The sequence below is a fragment of the Triticum aestivum genome, chromosome 5B (genome assembly GCF_018294505.1).
Source record: "Triticum aestivum cultivar Chinese Spring chromosome 5B, IWGSC CS RefSeq v2.1, whole genome shotgun sequence".
Lineage (NCBI taxonomy): Eukaryota > Viridiplantae > Streptophyta > Magnoliopsida > Poales > Poaceae > Triticum > Triticum aestivum.
The window spans coordinates 655722707-655731699 of record NC_057807.1 but is presented as its reverse complement, the minus strand read 5'-3'; the positions used below and the strand labels follow the sequence as shown (position 1 = coordinate 655731699).

Sequence of the window (8993 nt, the reverse complement as noted above, 5' to 3'; positions counted from 1 at the left end):
TAGGTGCACAATTGAACTACTAATAGGCTGTTGGGCTATTTATCAATTTACTAGGAAAAGTGCTCGTGCGTTGCAACGGGAGAATACAGTAATGTGTAGCGCAACGTTACTGAGAAAATGTTAGAGTCCAAGTAAAACGTATAATTATGTTCCATTTTCACTTGGTCACGTAATATCAAAAGAAAAGCCGTCTGCTTAGGGAAAAAAATCAGAAGTGTGTGCTTTTGTGGATATGCTTGAACAAAATATCACATTTGATTACACTAATAGAATATCTCAAGTCGGTTCAAAGATGTAGCAAAAAGTATCATATTGAAACACGAAGTTTCTGAACCGACTTGCATACATACTACTGAACATTGAACAATAGTTGAACCTGAAGTTGCTGGACAGCAATTTGTGGCTCCAATTTAACCATCCGAGCTACTATATGAGAGATCATGAGTTTGTCTAATAGAAAATCTTTTCTGGCGTAACATTATTTCCTGATTGCTTTGGTTGTTGGAGGTTGCCTCTACCATCAACCAATCCAAAGAGACGTGAGGCTGGATTTTTTGGCAACACAATTGGTCAGGCAACTGGGATGTAGGCGTGTAGCACCATCTCTGGCTCTATAATTTCGCAAACGATAAAGATAATCTGAAAGGCAAGACTCTATCCGCGGCTTTGATGTTGGACACAAAGTTTGATGGTGCTGACTTAACAGAAGTTGTCATGTTCAAGGCCTATGTTGTCGGTGCAATTCAAAGGTAACAAAAACATAACTACAGACCTTGATTTGTTCTATACAACACTTCTTTGTTCGTTGTCTCATTGCTTTCAAATACTACCCTTTCATATATCCTTTGCAGTCCATGCGTTGCAACAGAAGAAAAGAAAATAATGTGCTTCACTGGGAAGCAAAATACCAATTATCATTAATCAAGCTGGCAGGTGCAGAATAAATTTAAAATAATGATTCGATTAACTACAAAATTCTTTCGGGTGCTAGTTTGAAATATGGGACATGAATCCTAGTCAGCTAACCGAGTGAACAATTTTATTTTTAGACAACCGTACCGATAATAAAAATATTGCACACGCAATGCTTATTTTAAGTTACCATCAGACAATAAAAATGTGGTATACTTTGTTTGGATGTAGATCAACTAAAGACTCTATTGCCATGACATGTAATTGTCTGTGTTTTGACACCAATAATGAGACAAGTTATTTTTTATTTACTTTCTAACACATGTGTGACGAATCCAGACCGCACCTTTATATTAATTCATAAAAAACAAAGAAACAACTGGCCATGTGTGCCACGCTATGACGCTAGCTACGTAATAACACGTCGGCTGGCTAGAAGAATCCAGCGCGCCTCGCTGGCGCTCGTATGGACTCGCTCGTAGGCTCGTAGCCTTCCTCCGTTTTCTCTACCACGAGGCTCTGCTCAGTTATCCGTATCCCCCGACCTCCTCCCACCAGCATACCAGGACCTTCCCTTGGTTGCGACGCCGCTGCCGTCTGCGCCCACCGCCGCCGGGATCCTGCCCCATCCCATCCCCTCCCACACAAAGCTCCGCCACCCGCCGGGATCCCCCCTCCCCTCCCCCCGGCTCCCCCCGAACGGGAGGTTCTGGCCCGTGGTGGTGCCCCCCCCCCCTCTCCTTCCTGGTGGGTGGCTGGTGGCGACGGCGGTTGCGGGGCGGGTGTTCAGTGGCTCCGTTGCTCGACAGATCTGGGGCCGGCCAGCACGCGCGGGGCTAGCTGGGCCTGTGGCGGAGGGAGGCGGTCTGGTGGTGCTGCTGCTTGCCTGCTTGTTTGCCGGTGACGCAAGCAAGGATTCTGGGGCGGCTTGGATCGTGGCCCATCATGGCTGCATGAATTTCTTCTGTATCTTAAGATTGGCTCCCACCGCCGGTGAGCTACCTCCTCCCTCATCCCCTTCTACCACCGGTGTACTACCTCTCCTCACCCTCTCTCTTACCTCTCGAACAGGAAGCAGCAGCTCCACCGCACAACAATGGCTCATGGTCCCCGCGCCCATCTACCTGTGCAGCGCGGCCGCTAACATGGGCAGCTCGATGAGGAACGCCGGCGGTGCCCGCGTGCACTCGTGGGTGGCCAGGCTCAGCCGGCCGCGGCGGTGCCCGAAGAGCGTCACCGCCGGTGCATGGTCCGCGAGGAGGGCCCTGCTGCCGCTGTGCTGCCCGAGCAGCGCGCCCATCTTGAGCGCCACAACGGCTCGCCCCATTCCTGGGCTCGGGCGGCGCGGACGCCCGCCGCGACGCATCACCCCTTCCTTGGCTCCTGCGGGTGGACGCCGGCGGCAAGCCGCGACGCGTGCCCGGCGGTGGAGAACGCAAATGGATAAGCGGCGGTGGTTCCTGGTGGTGAATTAGTTTAATTAAGTATCGCGGGGTAGATTTCTAACTAATGGAAGTTTTTTTTTTTGCAAAACGAAGCGTTTCCTCATGTTAAAATAGGACTGCGGGTTGATTTCTTACAAACAGAGGGGCTCTTTTGCAAAATCGCTAGCGACGACAGACGAAGGAAACCCAATTTTTTTTATTATTATATATATACTAGCAAAAATGCCCGTGCGTTGCTACGGGAGACACAATTGATGTGTATTTAAATTTAGTTAGAATTAGATGAGCAAAACACAATGATAGTTCATGCGAAATTTAACGCGCACCAAAATTTTAGACCCACACAATAGGAAGTTATATACGGTTTCCAAATGAACTTGAATTTTCTATACAGAGCTATGATTCATCGTCATATTCTAAGTTAAAATAGAACTGGTTATCTTCTCCCGACTTGAAACATATTCCATGATGGTTGTAGATGCGGTCTTGGCATGTGCTGGGCGGCTGGTGAGTACCAATTGTCAGCGATCCTTGCCGCTGTCACACAATATTAACAAAATAAAAAGAAGTGGAAATACTGGCATTTTACACAAACAATTCTAAAAAAACAAAAATAGTAGGTATCAAGCTCTAGAGGTCCTAAAACACGGTTTCAATTGTAATAAGGAGAAGACATACTGCCTTATCTCTCTAAATAACATTAATATTAATAAAAAGCATAAATAATGAGATGACATGATTGATTGACATATTAATACATTTTATGGAAGACTTTAATTGACTCGGTAGCATATGATTTGCTTTTATTATTGGGCCTATAGAGATCCATAGGAAAAAATGTTGTTCGCGTCGATACAAATGGCCATCGTTGCAACTTGAGAAACAACAAAAAATTGTACATTTCTAGAGACACACTTGTGGTCAAGTTTGTCCGGATCACACAATCCTCCTCAACCATCTTCAAATATTCAGCCCATAATCAAATCATTCCTTACCGGATCATACAGTCAACCGTCTTCAAATATTCAGCCCACAATCAGATCCTTCCTTTTAATTATTAGCCTCACATAATCCCTTTTTATTTTACCTTATTAAGGATCCCATCCATTTAAATATTCTGGCAAGCCCACCACAATCCTTCCTTACCTTATTAAGGATCCCATCCATTCAAATATTCTGCCGAGCCCACACCATCCTTCCTATATTTTCTTCCGAGCCCACACCATCCTTCCTTTGAATTAGCCGCATATATTTAGCCACAATAATTAGCTGCCCTTTTTTCACGGCTGTTTGTTAATTACTGTGGCAGCTGGTATATTAACTGGTTTGACTGTGTTCAAAATTGTGAGGTGGGACTATTCTTCATGTAATATGTTTATCTCAGTTGGTTATCCTGGCCGAAAGAATTAGACAGATCCCAGGCTCGATTCTGCATCGTAGCAGGATTTGTTTCTTTCTCTAAGACCTAAGATAATAAAGCTTGCAGGCAGCCCATAAGGAAGGCCCGTGTTTTTTGCGGCTAGTTAGATGGGCTGGCGTGCTGCCTGTACCCGGACGTACAATTCTTTTAAAATCCGATCGAGGAGAGGAGACGTGGAGAAAATAGTACCACCTCGTAGGAACCGGCAAAAGAGACCACGTAGGGAAGAAGTGAAAAAAAAATGACGGTGAACCCAACAAACTCAATCCGTGCTTTATTATTAAATTAGGGAGAGATTAGGGAAAGAAAAGAATAGCAAAAGGGCCTGTGCGTTGCAACGGATATAAAATAAATTTGAAAGTTTTTGTGTTATTTACCTATGTCATGGTGCACTAATGAAGTGCAGCTCCCAATCCATCTGCTGCTGCCTCATCTTATCTTCCTTTTGATGTGAAACTGCTATGCAGTGCATATTGCAATTGCAAATGCCATGACAAACTGAACAGGTTAGTATTGCTCTTGGCTTCTACGACATTTTTAACATAATCTTTGTAATTATAAAGTAATAGCCAAAGGTGGTGACCAAGTGAAAAGGGAAAATAACTTCATACACATAAATGAAATAGCAAAGAGTTATTGTTGGAAATATCTCACATCAGTTTTGAACCAGTGAAAATATCTCAAATATGTGTGAAAAGCACATAATGATTATCAGTAGAAAAAATACGTAAATACTTTCCTTTCCATCTGTCCAAACATATACTCAGTGCAAGAGTTATTCGGTTGTTGATGTGAACTAAATGTAATAAAAAAAACTGGGCCTTTGCTCATATGCACCAAAACAATTTGTAAAGGGCGTCATTTCAGAAAAAAAGAGGCATAACAAACATGTGTTAGCAACAACATTTTAGGCACCTGGAAATTACCTCGAAGAGGTTCATCTGGATGCCCCGGTCTCCTAGACCTGGCACATAGTGTTAGATATTGATCTGCAATTCTGTCCATGCGCCCTCAACAATGACTTGCACATGGCACCATGGCACCATGGCTAGGCACTATGTCAAACAGATGATCAGTATTACAAAGAAAGAAACATTAAAAATCATGTTGGTGGTAACATGCCTAACCTGCTCTCCCATGATCATGGTGATGGATGCTCTCGGCAGTATAACCGAGGGGGCATTGACTTTGTATACAACCTTTGGTGTAACGATTTAAGCAGTAGTATCATTATCTCAATCTTATAGAAATGTAAGTCAGCAGAAATTCCGTCCATACTATTGCTTATAGGAGATTCTATCTTATAAATATGAAAAGAAAAATCTACGTATAAAATTTGGATAGTTATAACCATAGTTATACACAGTAAGTACTCCATTCACTCTTCTTAACAGTATTTTGGCAGAGCTCCTACTTGGTTCTTCAGAAAACAAAGTACTAATACATTGCCATCGGCAAAATTTTAGTATCACAGAAGTTGTGCTTGGTTGACTACAAACTGTACTAATGTACGTTTGATGACAGATACCGACACAAAGTACTTTCTTTAGTCATAACACAAAGTACTAATACATTGCCATTGGCAAAAATCTAGTTCATAATTTGAAACTTTATCATGTAGCTTCAGTGAAGAAGATGGTAGCTGGGAAGGCATCACAAGGAGGCCGCAACAGCAATAGAGCATTATCCCGTGGAAGCAAATATATACCAGGAGCAACATTGCAGTCCACATCTTCAGGTTGAGGGTTCCATTTGGTTTTGCGTCTCTCCCACAGGCTCCATGGCCTTCGTTGGGTACGGTGCAGACCACGGCGTTGATGCACCGCGCACGTTCCCGACATGCACCTCTACCACCAAATCCACAATGTGCAGCCTCTGACAATCTATCTCATTACAAGCATCATACAGGGGAGCTGAGCATTGAGAAAAGAAAGAAAGAGGAAAAAAGAGGAATAGACAGATGCACGCATATATGGTATTGAAAGATGATAAGAGTGGTAATATGTTGCATGCAACTAAACAGGTTTGAGACGTCAGGATGGATTCAGAGGATGGAGACAGAGCCAGATTACCACCTGCAAGGAAGAAATGCAGCCATCACAGATTTTACAGAGCCAGATTGCCACCTGCAAGGAAGAAGTGCAGCCATCACAGATTTAACAGTACTCGGTCATCATCACACTACAGTAAGAAGGAATAATCGCAACGTGCAAAATCATGACACAAAATTCGAATCATTTTGGTGAGCAAATGAAGAGCTTACACCATCTGAATATGAGGTTGATGGTTGCTCACAGGAAACGTTGCCGGTGTTGTCATCAAGCCGCTTGGTATTCAAGGACGAACCGCCGGGCAATGACCATGGCAACGGCCTCTACAATCAGTGCGCCGATGCCAGCGTCGTGGGCATCTTAAGCTCTTACCTCTCACATAGCACAACAGCAATTCACACACAGGGGCACATCAACTGCAGCTCTGTCTGAATCATCTCTTCCTCATGCTCTAATTGTTTGGTTAAGCTGTTTTTGTGGATTCTGTTAATTGTGTGAGAAATCAAGTAAATGATTATTATTTTTTCGGATGTTATGTCTGTTGGAAATCTAACATGCTCCTTATGCTAGATTTAAGAAAACACAACTGGGTGAATCAATTACTTGGCACCATGTTTCTTCTTCAGGGGTGGCACAGCTACTGGGAGGAGAAAGGGGAGTCTGACCGTGGTTGGGCTCGAAGAATTCATCAGCGTTGAACTGGAAGTCAAACTCGATGGTGTCCTGGCCGAGCTTGTGAGTGCACACCAAACACTCCTAAGGCAGGTAGCTCACGGAGGTGCAGGCCGGTGACAACGTGGGATGAACGGGAGGCAGGGTATCTGGTGGTCGCCACGGTGGAGCACTGCTTATGCCCTCCTCCACTCGTGGCCGCCGGCAGCACAGCCTCTTCCCATCCTCAGATTTCCAACTTGCCGACCCCGCCTTTTCCATCCCCGCCCCCAATCTTGCCGGCACCCGCCTCTCCATCCCCGTCCGCGAGCCCCACCCTCCAATCTCCTTACTCGAGCCCGCTCGTCTCGAGCGCAGCACACCATCCCATCCTCTGTCTACCGCGAGGTCGCCGACACGCAGATCGGCCCGCTCGAGCTCCGGGATCCGGGCGCGAGCGCCGCACCCTCCCATCCTCTGCCTACCGTGAGGTCGCGACCAGTAGGTGCAGGGGAGCCGTGTACAGCGAAGAAATCCGCGGATGAGGAGGAGATGGGGCGGGGCAGGAGGTGGCCGGCGGCGCGGGCGGGGCCGGGCAGGAGGTAGCCGGAGGCGCGGGCGGGGCGGGGCAGGAAGCGGCCGGCGGCGCGGGGCGGGGCAGGAAGCGGCCCGAGGCAGAGCCTGGCTGTGTTTTTTTCCCTTCATACCGGTTCGCTTTGGACTGCGGGTTGAATACAAAAGAGCACAGGGACTTTTCTGCAAAATTACCCACGACGTACGACCAGAAGCGATCGGTGGTTTATTAGTAGGTAAAGATAAAGATAAAGATAAAGATAAAGATAAAGATATATATATATATATATATAGGTAAAGATTTATGGAAACATATCTTAACCGACTTAACCCTTCCCTAAAAAAGAAAAACTTAACCGACTTATCCTTGAAAGAAAAAACTTGACCGACTAGCGGCTTATCGCTTCCTTCCGGACGTCAACTTCCTCTGCGATGCATCTGTACCGGAGTAGAAAGTTTGTCACGCGCTTTGCTGCATGCGTCATCTTTTTGAAGTAGCCACATAGTATATTTCTTGAGAAAAACGGTTACAAAGATTACACACAATGTCACCACAAGAGACATACATAAAATGTATTGCAGTTTTACATCAAGGACTCCACAAGAAGTAAAACTAACATTTCACTCCGGCAGAATCTTGTGCCATGCTGAAACATCGTCCACCTTCATTTTTCATGGTCACCGAGGCAACACTGAAGAAAGAGGGGAGTTGCCGTTATACCTAGATCTGTAGGAGCACCTTCACATACAAGGATGCTTTTCAAGCCGATGAACTGGGTCGCCGCAAGCGACGAGACCGAGACTTTGTGGCACGTCGCCCGGGGTTCTTCCCCGTGTCCGCTAGATCCTTCACCCAACGTGGTCGAAAAAATGAATGTCATTGCTTGCCGCCATCCACGCACCACACTGCAAGACACCAAACACAACCGCTAAGGTCGATACCAACGCCACCCGGGAGGATGTCGTGCATTGACCAGCGGACACAAATCTCAGCGGAACTAGAGCCCGGCAAGAAGACCGAGCCACCTGCTCCTCGGTGCCGCCCATTAGGACATCACCGAGATGGAGGACGAGCATAAGCAGATTATTCCGACGCGGCGCCATCTCCACCATTGATGCAGTACCTCTGACAGAAAACTATGCCTATCCTATCTACTTATACCAAGAAGATCACCGGGTCCCCTCCCGCTCCCGCCGCAGGAGCGGCAGACGGAGAGGACGAGGACCCGTGGCGTCGCTGTGGTTGAGAGAAGGCAGGAGATCGGCCGTGGCATCTTCATATGTATATACGGCAGGACAACCTATCACGTCTAACACATAGACATGCATTAATCTTGCCTGCGGAGATAAGGTGACATAAACATCAAGGACATGTAAAAGTAGTTTGGCAGCCCCCTACTATGATAGTATTCACTACAGGGAAGTCACACGTTGCCGTATGGCAGGCTGAAAGTCGAGTGCAGAAACACGAAAGCGACTTGGCTTATGTCCAAATAAGTCGAGTGGGTGGAAAAAAAGGTTCTCGGCTTGCATACAATACTCGGCACATAGAGCAAATGCACTCGGCTTAGAGTTAGGGCTCGGCAACTATTGTTTCCATGCGGAGATCATGTAGCGGAGCTAGATGTAAGGTGAGTACCCGTTAAACGGCACTCGGCTTACAGGCACTATTTTTGCAAACCTATTTTGTAGTGCAAAAAATGATTTATATTGTGATGCATTGCATCTATATTTACTTATTGCATGTTATTTATTTTCTTTTTTCTTATCCATTCTGTTTGGGTTAGTTCTCATCACCCTTCCGATGGTCCAATTTCACGATCTCTTTCCAATGACTAACACTATTTTTGCCACTTTAAAGTTGTGGGGTATTGCTCAAACTTGGTCTGGTATATATGTCACCACGACCTACCCTATGACAAACTAAGAGGAATTCACCAT

General features: G+C 45.8%; 1 long non-coding RNA gene across 3 annotated transcripts; it reads right to left on the bottom strand.

Annotated features, from left to right (window-relative positions):
• Positions 1–2761: 2761 nt before the first annotated feature.
• LOC123117442 (uncharacterized) lies at positions 2762–7277 on the bottom strand. 3 transcript variants are annotated; one of them, XR_006457377.1, is made up of 7 exons: positions 6041–7277; positions 5853–5903; positions 5486–5660; positions 4905–4976; positions 4704–4832; positions 4155–4233; positions 2762–2894 (listed from the first exon to the last, which is right to left on the bottom strand). It is a non-coding gene; the product is annotated as an uncharacterized lncRNA (long non-coding RNA). The 3 variants fall into 3 exon arrangements; XR_006457378.1 differs by having other exon boundaries at positions 4155–4236; positions 5853–7277; XR_006457376.1 differs by having other exon boundaries at positions 5853–7277.
• Between the last annotated feature and the right edge of the window lie 1716 nt (positions 7278–8993).